Source organism: Agrilus planipennis, unplaced genomic scaffold (genome assembly GCF_000699045.2).
Source record: "Agrilus planipennis isolate EAB-ADULT unplaced genomic scaffold, Apla_2.0 scaffold47, whole genome shotgun sequence".
In the NCBI taxonomy this organism is placed as follows: Eukaryota; Metazoa; Arthropoda; class Insecta; order Coleoptera; family Buprestidae; genus Agrilus; species Agrilus planipennis.
The window spans coordinates 715,841-727,974 of record NW_020442442.1 but is presented as its reverse complement, the minus strand read 5'-3'; positions in this window follow the sequence as shown (position 1 = coordinate 727,974).

Sequence of the window (12,134 nt, the reverse complement as noted above, 5' to 3'; positions counted from 1 at the left end):
CGCGCTGATGAGATCCAAAAAGATCGAAATCGCGATCCGCGTCTGGCAGTTTCGACAGAATACAGACCACTTCGAATTATTTTATTTTATTTAGTTATACTTTTTGTTATCTTAGATACGTTTATTTCAGGTTGAGTTTTGTTCAACACAAGATAAATAATATAAATTAATGTTATTATTTGAATATTCTTAGTAATTAATCTTAACTCCCCTACATATTGTCCCTTAATTTTCGTTAGGTGCTCCTAATTATCCCATTTTACCCTTAATCACTCGCTTACTCAAAACATTATTCTTCAGTATATTACAATTCATAGCAGTACAAAAGAAGGAGAATTTCCTTTGGTATCTTAAGTATTTTTTTCCGTCTTTACCTCGTCCTTATTATATATTACAAATATTGTGTTTAGTAGTCATGAATTGACTGAGACAAGGACACTACTCAGAGGCTTATTAAACTGTCCGTTGACGTAACTAAATCACGCTTTTTATGAGACGTTCTTTTTGAAAACGACATCGGCCTATCGAGTACGTCGATGCTCATCTTGGAACACGCATCGAAGCAAACATTTTAAGTTTATCAGATCCCATGTACCATCAGGGTACTCGTTTAATATACAAGGAGATCCGAACATGGACACCCAAACGTAAACAACAACAATAAGAAGAATACAAAATTTTAATCGTTCGTAATTTATTATTTTTCAATAACGCATTGAGACCTATGTTTTCAGTTTGCTACGGTACAAGGCTTTTTTCGATTTACTTTTGGACCTTATATTTTCAGAATAATTGACAAATTTGGCACATATTTACTTTAGGTTCTGATAACAATAAGCCATTGTTATTGCCTAAACTATTTTACGATATCCGGTATATTTGCCTTATGGCTAAATTTTTAGAGGCTCTATTATTCGTCGTAAAAACATACATTTTTGATGGTAGAGGCAGTTTAAAATCTTATGGGTCTTACCTTGGCGCAAAACACTGACAAAAGTCCGCCTGTTTACTGATTTATATTTAATGTTTTTAACATATACAATATGAATACATTTGCGGCCCATGACATTTTAAACTGCCTCTAGTAAATATGGTCTCTCTTGCTATATCCGATAACTGTTTATCAAACTTTTTAGCCAAGAATTTTTCTATCCATTTTTAAATATTATGTTTTTAGAATAATATAGAATGACTACCAAAATTACATTTAATTCGATAAATTCATTCTACTATTCATCTTAAAAACTTAATTTTAGTACTCTTATTTTGATTGTAAGTATTGATTTTTTTAATGATATCCATTTCTTCTCTTAAGTTATTTCAGAAGTCAAATCAGAGCCACGAAAAGGGATAAAACGTCGGACCCGGTTTCAGAAAACTATTTATCCCTTATCGTGGCTTTTATTTAACATCTGAAATTGTTTTTTATATTTTGAAACACTATTGGTTATATTTTATCTGAAGAATTATTTAATACATAATTTTTACAATTTACTTTCAAATCAATTGAAAATTTTATAAGGGATGATATTCCTACTACTTTACTTTAATTACTACCCCCTTTTGCTATTATATTAATGACCACCCTGTAGTGCAACATGGCATCGTCTGTATAAATGTTAAATACTTATTAAAATTTTTTATATGTGACAATTTTATTATTTATAGTTGAGTTGAAAAGTCCGGCACGCACATACGCAGTTGAACATCTAGCTAACTGCGGTCCATGAACCTCGACTGTTCGCAGATGACGCCCACGTAAAATCTCCCCGTAAACTGATACGCGCCTGATAAAGCTTTATTAAAAGCGAAATGGTTACAATATTAAACCGTATTTATAGACGAGAGCGGCGTTACTCTTTTCCAGATTATGTCGCGATTATTTTGATGATCCCTGAAACTTAACGTTATGGTCAAATAAATAATTTTTTTCGGTTCGGAAGAACTAGGTATTAAAAACGGAATTATAGTCATGGACGTAACTTACAGAATGCCTAAAGGGTACATATTTACAAACATGACATGATCTATAAAAAAAAGTAATGCAAACGCAACAGTGATCCCCCTATGAAGGATTTTGTTTATAAACAATTTAGATAAGGGCATTTTTGAAGTGAAACTTCTTTAGGTTCGATGAGAGTAAAATCTCAAGGTCATGAAACGACACGTTTTGCAACGATTCGTCTCGCGAAGCGATAGGCTATGAGAATAGAAAGGCGCGCATGCGCATATCGGTATTACAGTCAGCTGTTAGTGATCGGCATCTCATATATTATAGTATAATGTATATTCACTACACTGTAGTGCTAAATTAATTTTTTAGTTATATCTGCGCAGTTATATTACAGTAAATGTTTATTCAACAACAATTAATATTTATTGAAGAGTGAGTATTATTATGTATTAATTCTAATTCCTTATAGTTATTGATAGTTTAAGGCTTCTTAAGCACTAATGGAAAATAAACGAAAGCGAAAACAATTTGACCATTTTTTTTGTTATTAAATTACATAAAAACCTATTAAAATAATACTCCTTAGGTGGACTAAAGACAAAATATGTTGGAAAACATAAATCCTGAAAATTCTCGTACTCTTTCTTTCATCAATCATTACTTATTCGTTATAAAGGTATAGAGATCACCAAAGAAGTTTCACTTCATTCACTGAGTTGCACTTATTTCATATTTTTTTTCGTGTTTTTTCTATAACTCTTTTTCTGTTGATACCTAAAAAAGTTAAATGAGAAAACTATTTAGAATCACTTTCTCAATAAGGACAAGGGAGTCTGATTTATCAAATGGTTAAAATTTTCAATATGAAAATTTATCCAAAAAAACCGATTCCTTTCGTGTTCACTTTTAAGATACAAATCCGGCTACTATTGTCTTGAAATTTTGGGAAAAAAAAGCTTTTTTTATAGGTACTTATTAATCGTATTGTCAGTTGCCAAATACAAAACGCAAACAAAATTTCGTCGCCTATGCGTCAAATCGTACTGCACAACTTATAGTCATACTCTTATTACGGATGGAGGATATAGGTATAAGGAGTACTATCTCTGTAGTGAAAAAATGTCCATCAAACTGTTTTTAGAGTGACGTAGCAACAGGATAATTTTCAAATAAAGCGCGAAAAGTTACTAGAATAGGATATAAAAATAAACAAGGACAATATTATTTTGAACTACGTAAATAGTTGAGGTTTGGAATAGTGGACTGTCACTAACTATTCTAGTCACTAAAAATATTAAATTACCAACTAGTTCAATCCGTCAACAACTGTTACATTCATTCCATACCTTTTGCTTACGCTAGCGCCATTTTGGAGGGTTTTTGAACTGTTATTTATTATATATAACTGGATACTTTTTCAACATTTCCAGATTTTTGACCGAGAGGCATGACCTAGACGTTTAAACAATTGCTTAGCATTCGGGTCCAACTTTTCTGTGATTTCTTTGGATCACTTAGATAAATGCTGGGGTAGTAATATTCCACAGATAAATAATCTTTCACTCTCTTCTGTCTTCATTTCGTCCGTCTCATCTTTCTCACCCGAACCACCATCTACCCATTCCCATGATTCCTGCAACCTTTACTGGCTGGTGGGAATGAAACACCCAAAACTTTTGACGTGACAACGTCTTATAATTCGATGGAGCCGACTGCACGCACGAAAAAACATGACTCATGCGGCGTTACCTCGCTCTGAGGCGTTCCATTTAAGGCTTGAAGTGCAAGCGAGACCGCGGAACGAGCGACAAAGAGGCGCAATCGGCCTCCGCGTTCGGCAGGGTTCGACATCTGTCTCTCTCCTACTCGAGTGAGCGATGCGTCCGCGTGGACAGCTGCTATACAATAATACATTTCCATTTACCTCCTTCTCTATATCCATACAAAATATCTATCAAACAAATAAAATTAAAATTTTCTTTTGAAGAATGAAACCATTCCATCAGTATTTTCTTATGACGTTGTCACGTTCAACTATCGTCAGTAAACCGACTTTACAGACAACCGATTTTTTTTTCAACGTTCCCCGCATATGAGACGATTCTTCTTACCTCTACTCTCCATACTATTACGACTCGCGACGTACAATACAACTTTTATACGCTTATCTTCGGTCTTCCTAGGTCTGTGAAAGATAATATACGTGTAGCAATTTAGCGTGGTCTAGATACTTCCGTCAGTGTTGTGAAAACGAGTTTTTCGGTTTTTAGCGCGAGTTAATTACGAATCTAATGAGCCAGATGGGAGAGAGGAGAGTTTAGTGGTATTTTCCGTAGAAAGACATACAATTCGATTGAAACGTAAATTGCTGGTTATAAATTGCACGTACGTAATCTAATGTTGCAATAATTAGCAATTCAACTGAGGAATCTGAATGACATGATATGCTTAATGGAATTGGCAAATCTTTCTGGAACTAACCGGCAATTAGCGTACGGAGTATAGTCAAGACGGCATCAATTACAGTGCAAACATTACCGACATTCACAAGCATACGAGCGCATATATAGATGTAAATGATACGCACACATACACATGCACGATACACACACACAGAGGCACAGAAACAATAATTTTACTCTTTACGTGGATAGTCCTTTTCTGTACCATACAAGACTCTGGCACTAAATCTCGTCAATCTGATTGTTTGATGATGTTCAGCGGGAATGAACGAATATACACAAATGTCCCATTTTCACTGTTAAAATAAAACTACTGTCTTCCCAAGAAGAAATAAAATAAAAAAAAAACAATCGACAGTCAAATACTTACTAGTAACGATGAAAGTGAAACTTCTGATGGAACGTCCAAACTGTCTGCGAAAAAACACGAAAACACATTGAAGTCATTCTGTCGAAATGGTCAGGCGTGGATCGCAATTTCCACCTTCTTGGGTCTCGTCAGCACGTCGTAGACACTTCCGACAAGTTGATATCCTTTTGGACCTTGCTGAACATTTTCAGCCCTACATGTTGAGTGTCAAGGATCAAGGTAAAGTGGAGTTTTCATGAACTTGAGGTGTCTTCCCAACGCAAATAATTCAAGGAATGATGGGACTGAGCCTAGAGGAAATTGGTGGGAAATCTTTCCGCTGCTGGACAAGAGGAAATGCACCTCAACTAGAGTGAGTGACGTATATTCTCTTGGGTGCCAAGTCTGCTAGGCTTAGTATGGATTATATAGGGGTCTTACCTCCTAAAGGCAACAGGTTGGTTTCTATTTTAATGGAACTATCTATGGCGTGCCGACGAGATCCAATGAAATCCAAAACTGACCAGCAGGAACTAATTCATATATAAATGAAGTGCTTTCTATTCATCATTTTTATCATCACAAGGTCGTCAGTCATAAGATTGATTGGACACGCACCTCCACTCTTTCCTATCCTGAGCTAATCTTCGCATTTCCCTAAAACTAGAATATCCCACATCCTTGGCCCTTTGTGAACAGTAATCTAATCTAGGTCTACCTCTATTCCTCTCAACTTATCTCGCCTATTTCACATTGACTTCCATGTAGAATCCTCTGTTCTCCATTTCATTTCTAACCTTGTCTATCCACGGTATCCTCATCATTCGCCTGTAACACCACATTTTGAATCCTTCTAACCTTTTCTTTTCTCCCGCGTTCACATTCCATGTTTAGCACCCGTAAAGCGCCACTCTCCAGACTGACACCTTCAACAATCTCTTTCGAATTTCTAAATTCGCGAACATAGAAGTGACTTCTTTTTAAAGAAGGCGAGTCGTCCTTGCGCTATCCTCAGTTATATAACTCTACTACTCCTTCCGTTCTGAGCTACCTGACTTCATTGATACTGAAAATCAGCCACTGCTCTTTCCCTACTTTTTCTTTCCTAGCAATACTGTCTTATCAATACCTTAAAGCTATCTCTAACTCCTCCTTGCTCGATGCTAATAGTGCTATATCATGTGCAAATCACAGTAATCTTTTTTTCCTATTTATCTATACCTACAGTTGTACTGTCTTTAATGATGTTGATCGCGTCTTCGATGTATAGATTAAAATAGATTAAAAAGTAGCGGTGACAGTGTGCATCCTTATCTGAATCCCTTCCTAATATTTACTTCTCACCGTTGCTGCTCAAGTTCAGAATTTAAATTTTCATCATTTTCGTCATTCTATTATTAAAAACTGTTTCACCAAATGATCAGCTTAACCCCAATTTTGAGTTTGTGTAGAATATTTTCGAAATATACGAAGGTTTCGTACAAGCAGTAGACATGTTAAACTAATACAAGTTGCAATCGGGTTGCATGTCTAGGACTATGTGAAGCGTAACGCGTTAGTTAGCGTTATCGCTAAAGGAGGGAAGTCCACACAGTATCGGTAGAAGAGAAAGAAGAAGAGAGAAAATGTAGCTCGAACTAGTCGTCGGGCTCTCTCACGCACTTTTATTGAAAAATAGCATTCGCCCTTATCTTAAGTGCTTTCCGCGAACTTGTATTTCGCATCCATGCAGGACGGAAGATTTACTACGCGATACACGCGGAAGAATGTGTTTACTTAGCACTTGTAACAGATCCTATCGGCGATTACATATTACAAAGCGTGACCCTCCGCTTCGACTTCCACATCGAAAATGTCAATTTCACTTTATCCGATTTAATATCATTGGTTCGTAGGTATCTTTCAGTAGTACGAACCTCTGAACATACTGTCGCCTCCTGTCTCGCGACATGTCAACACAGCCGCCGTTTTCATACATTTATTTATTCAAATGCAAACAAAAAGCACGATTTATGTATGACGTATTAATGCATGATTCGTATGTCGAAAAAAGTTTGAATACGTTCGCAGTAATTTAGATAGACCATCTTACTCATCATCATAAGGTCGTCAGTCCTAAGACTGGTTGGGCACGCACCTACAAATCCTTAAAACTGCAATTTCCAATTTCCCTACATGCCTCATTGTTCTAACATTCCACGCAGGGGCGGCCTTAGCCATCAGGATGCTCCGGGCGGGTAAATTTTTGCGAAGCTCTTGCCCTTGTGGAATTAGTTTTAATGCTAATACTTGAAGAGAAATGCAAAGTTATTCATAAATAAGTTTAGAATTTTAAAATTGTTTTTAACACAAAACTGTCAAATTTGTGGATTTTTTAAGACTATTAAGAAATTCAAAAAGGTACTATCTAATATTTTTCTAATAAGATTGTTGCGCGAGTGCGCGAGGCCCCTGCAAGAGAGAGGCCCCGGGCGGTTGCCCAGCTCGCCACCCCCAAAGGCCGCCCTTGATTCCACGCTTCGGCTCGTGAAATATTGCACTTAACCCTATTGAACTTATTGATGACATTCCCCGAGGTAGTCCGAATGGGGACTAGTTTAGGTCCTGAGTGCTTTACCTCAGAGTACAACACCATTTGAGTTCGGTTGGTTTTTCTTGGGATATCATAATGTGGTGGTTTTCCGTTGCCTTCCACGTCGCTGTATTGTGCATCAGAGTGCCATACCGATCCTCATAATCTCTGTCACCCCGAGTAGGTCATGTCAGACTGGTTTGTTAAGGAAGGGAAAGTACGGCAAGGTGGCATGGCGCAAGTTTGACCGAGTTAGGTTAGGTTAGGTTAGGTTAGGTTAGCTGCTGCCCTCTTTCAGGGACTTGTCTTAGTCTGGATTCTCTTTAAACCCCCCCCTCATTATAATTGAATCTATGATCCGACTCCCTATATCAGCGAAACTTACAAGCCGATCCACCCGTTCTACACCCGTTTGTACAAGAGTTTCGTCAAATTGTGGAACGCTTCACGATTTTGAATATCATCCTTAATATGAAACGTGAAAAGACTTTAAATTAAAAATTTATTATGGGGATTTTTAATTTATGATATATAGTACATTCTGTTATGCCCATCATCTGCTACNGCATGCTTTAAAGACGTTTTAGACCATCCGTTTTATTCTCATTCCACGAATAGAGCCTGTAGCTACCTCGAGTATTTTGGTGGACGCTATATCAGAAACGGTTAGAGATATTTAGTGTCTTTAGTACAATTATTAATAAAAATAATTAAAGAAAAACACTATTTAAACAATTAACCAAAATTTTATGCCAACAACAAATTAAACAACAATACAAACAGATGGTAAAAATAAAACAGAACAGCCGAAACACACAAAGAAATAACAACAACAATAATAATAACAATAACAAAGACAACAACAATAGCAATGATAATAATAACAATTATAACAGGAAAAGAGACTTACTAATGAGACGGTTGAACGTAGAGACACAGATGAATTAATTTCTGATAGGGATGTTAGGAGTATTTATAGATATAAATATGTTAGTAAAAAGAGATAGAATATTCAAGATAGACAAAGACTGGCAAAAAGGGGTTGAAGAGACGAGCTTACAGAAATACGAAGAATTGACGAAGTTGAACAGTATAGAATTTTAGGTAAGGTAATTAAGGGAAAAGCCAGCTATTAGTACAAGGTGCATGCAGAAACGGTTGCAGTTAGATTTCTAGGTAATGGTGATTAGGGACAATAGAATAGAAACAGAAAGGAAACAAAGGCATGCAAAAGATAAGAAGTCGTACTCTACATTGGAGAAATAAAATTAGGAAAAATATATGTACAAAATATTTACACAAAAAGAACAATAAAAGTTCTTTCGCCACATTTCGAAGAAAAATTTGAATGTTATCATTCGAATCGTCTTATAAACAATTTGTGATTAATCAAAATCAATTTTCTATAAAATTTTGCTTTGGAGTTTCATCATATGTATTTATTAACCAAAATGTAATCACTTTGTATTAGTACTTTAGTAATACTGATAATGTAGGTATATCAGAGGTTCATAGCGTATATATATTTGTAATGGAGATGTAATGGGGTGATTATTATATATCGTGTTGTTCTAACAATCTGTGGTTCTAGCGTATTAGATGTCAAGTGTAATTTTGTGGACGTATTTCCTTTCGTAGGACCAAATTATGGAATTTCCTGACTTCTGAAACGTCTAAATAAAGGGTCATAGATATTAGATAGCATGGTACTAGTTGTGATTTAAAATCCGTTGACTAAATTGTTAGGTGAAATTAGGTTAAGGTAGGGAAAGGTCTCCTCCTCCCTAGAGGTTTAGACCATTGCTTAGCATTCGGGAGGACTCCGGTTCGATTCCAGGTCTGTCTGCCTCGTTCTAGTTCTTCTGTGGTTTTCTTGAATCACTTAGGTAAATGCTGGGGCAGTAATATTCCACAGATAATCTTTCATTATCTTCTGTCTTCATTTCGTCCATCTCATCTTTCTCACCCGAACCACCACCCACCCATTCCCACGATTCCTAAAAGCAGGCTGAAGAGGGCTTTACGCCCTACCTTCCGACGTAGTCCGGAGGGACTGCCCGCCCACCAGCATTAATGGTTGGTGGGAATGAAACACCCAAAACATTTTTTTTCTCCCTAGCTCTCATATACAAATATTTGGGGTAGGTTATGTTAGTATTGACTTCCTTGAAAATTAAACACACACTTTGCGGTTAATAATCTTTTCTTGCTACCCATGTACAGTAAACAGATTCCACCATTCCTCCATTTTCTATAGCAAAAATTCGGTTTTACTCCACTATATGTAAAATCCTAATCTGAATAATCTGTATTTATTTATTTACAACGTACTTTCTCAATTTATATTATAGTTGTTACATAAAAATACTCTTTTAAGGTAATGAAGCGAATAGATTTACTTTGCAGTTAAAAAAAACAATTCTAAGTTCAGTTTTTAACAAGTAAGGAAGTCGTTTGATGTTATCTAACCATGTTGAAGGTTTTTATTTTTCGTTAGTCGGAAACCCATCAATACTCATAATAATAATGCGGATGATCGGATAAAGGAATCTAAATGATCGTTTATACATACGTGTATAAATATAGTTGAGAGAATGAGAAAATATAAATATCTTTCATTAATGATGTGCTTAAATATGACAGTTTTTTAAACGGTTAATGCGCCGTTGAAGGCCGATGATTTCTAGATACCTGTGACACTCGTCATTAACAAGACTTCCCGGTGTGACGGCTTCAGGATGTGTAAATATTTAGTACCGAATACGTTCGAACCAAATGGATACGACCACGGGGATATTTCAATGCCATCATTCTTATTATAATGATAACCTATTGCCGTCTAATATGTTAAGTATCATCAAAAGATTACAGCACACAGTAATCCCACGGAAGGATGAATTATCGACGTGGAAAACACTATATCACTTCTGCTGTTTACATCTCAAATAATATTGAGCAAAAACGGTTTTAGTTTTGAATGTATTAGAAAAAAGTAAGTCAACAAGACAATGACTGGAATGAGTTTATCACACGGATATCAATATCAAAAGCTTAATTGAAATCAATGGTCAATAACTAAGTATATGCTTAAAAGAAAAAGTTAAAAGTTTCAATTTTTTGTGGAGTTATATTGGTAGGTACTCAGGACAAGTTCGACCATGTTTAATGTTCAGTTATTTTTTGACAGCTGCTTTGCCTGCACGTGTTTTCGCTCGTCATCGATTTTTGCCTATTCCAAAAAATGGATCAGAGAATCTGTATCAAATTTTGTGTGAAAAAAAAATTAAGTGCGCGGACGCATGCCGAATGTTGACTGTGACATATGGTGAAATACCTTTGACCGAAGCAACGTTTATCGGTGTTTTAAGAAGGCCGTGAAGATGTGGACGATGAAGAGCGTGCCGGACGCCCAAACACGTCAACAACAGACGAAAACATCAATGAAATAAGGAAAATAGTATTGGTCAATCGTCGAATCACTGTTAGAGAAGTTGATGAGGACCTAAACATATCGATTGGTTGCTGCCGTTCGATTTTTACCAATAATTTGGGCATGAGACGGATCTCCGCAAAATTCGTACCAAAATTGCTCAATTTCGACCAAAAACAGCATCGCATTAACATTGCTAAGGAGCTGTTGGACTCTGTTCGCGACAACCCAAAATTGCTTCAGAGGGTCAACTGGTAACGAATCATGTGTTTATGATTATGACGTGGAATCCAAAGCTCAATCATCCCAATGGAAGCTGCCGCACGAGCCTGTTCACGAATTCTGATTCGCTCCTTTTAAAATGTATTGGATTACCTATTATAACTGGTCCTTCTTTAGTTCCTTAGTTATTTTAAAATTTCTATAGCATGATTATCAATCACTTTCAGTGTTCCATGGTCATCAGTTTTCTACACTACATTACGTTTGGATTGATTCGTACATACTATATCGGTGACGTAAACTTAATCACTTAATAAGCAGATTGTACGCATTTTTAACTAACAGAAGTATCAAGTACCACCTAATAAACATGCAAACATCCCATAGCATAATGTGTTCCGAAAATGTAGAACGTTCAGTGGTACCGTCGCAAGATAATAAATGTCTCTCGATTACAAGCATTGATTGATCGACACGAGTGACTTCCCTAAAAGGCTAATTAGTTCTTCTATTAAATGTAGATTAGTATCTCAACCGAGATACAAACATGACCTTTCCAAAGTCTGTGGTATTGCTCGAAGAATTTCGTCGTAAAAATAGAGATATAGAACGATCTAAATCTCTGATCTCGTAGATCTTTTCTCGTGTAGCAAGTTTCTTAATCTAATCGTTAAAAACGCGCCTAAAATGACTTACCTATATATATATTTTACACTGTAGATAGGTGATTATCCCGTGTGAGAGATTTAGACCATATCTGATTTTTTATATCGCAGTGTACGTTCGATATCTCTTCTTCAGTTAATTTTAATATGCATATTGATCTTTTTAAATATTAATTAAATTATTCTACAAGAAAATCATATGAAATTCTGTGCAACACTGAAGCCCAAAAATCCGTTTAAATATGTTTAGGGACTTAAGCTAAGAATGGCATTTTAAAGGTTTTTGTTTGAAGTATTGAGTAAATGTGTTTCGTTTACTAAAATTATTGTCAACAACAAAAAATTGATTTAATCAAACAAAAGAAGAAAAAGCCGTGTTTCATACGAAATAAAAGCGTCCATTATTTATAATCTGTACGTTTCCAGATACTATTATTTGTGTACGTTTGACAAGAGGTACAGATAGAGGGCAGTAAGACA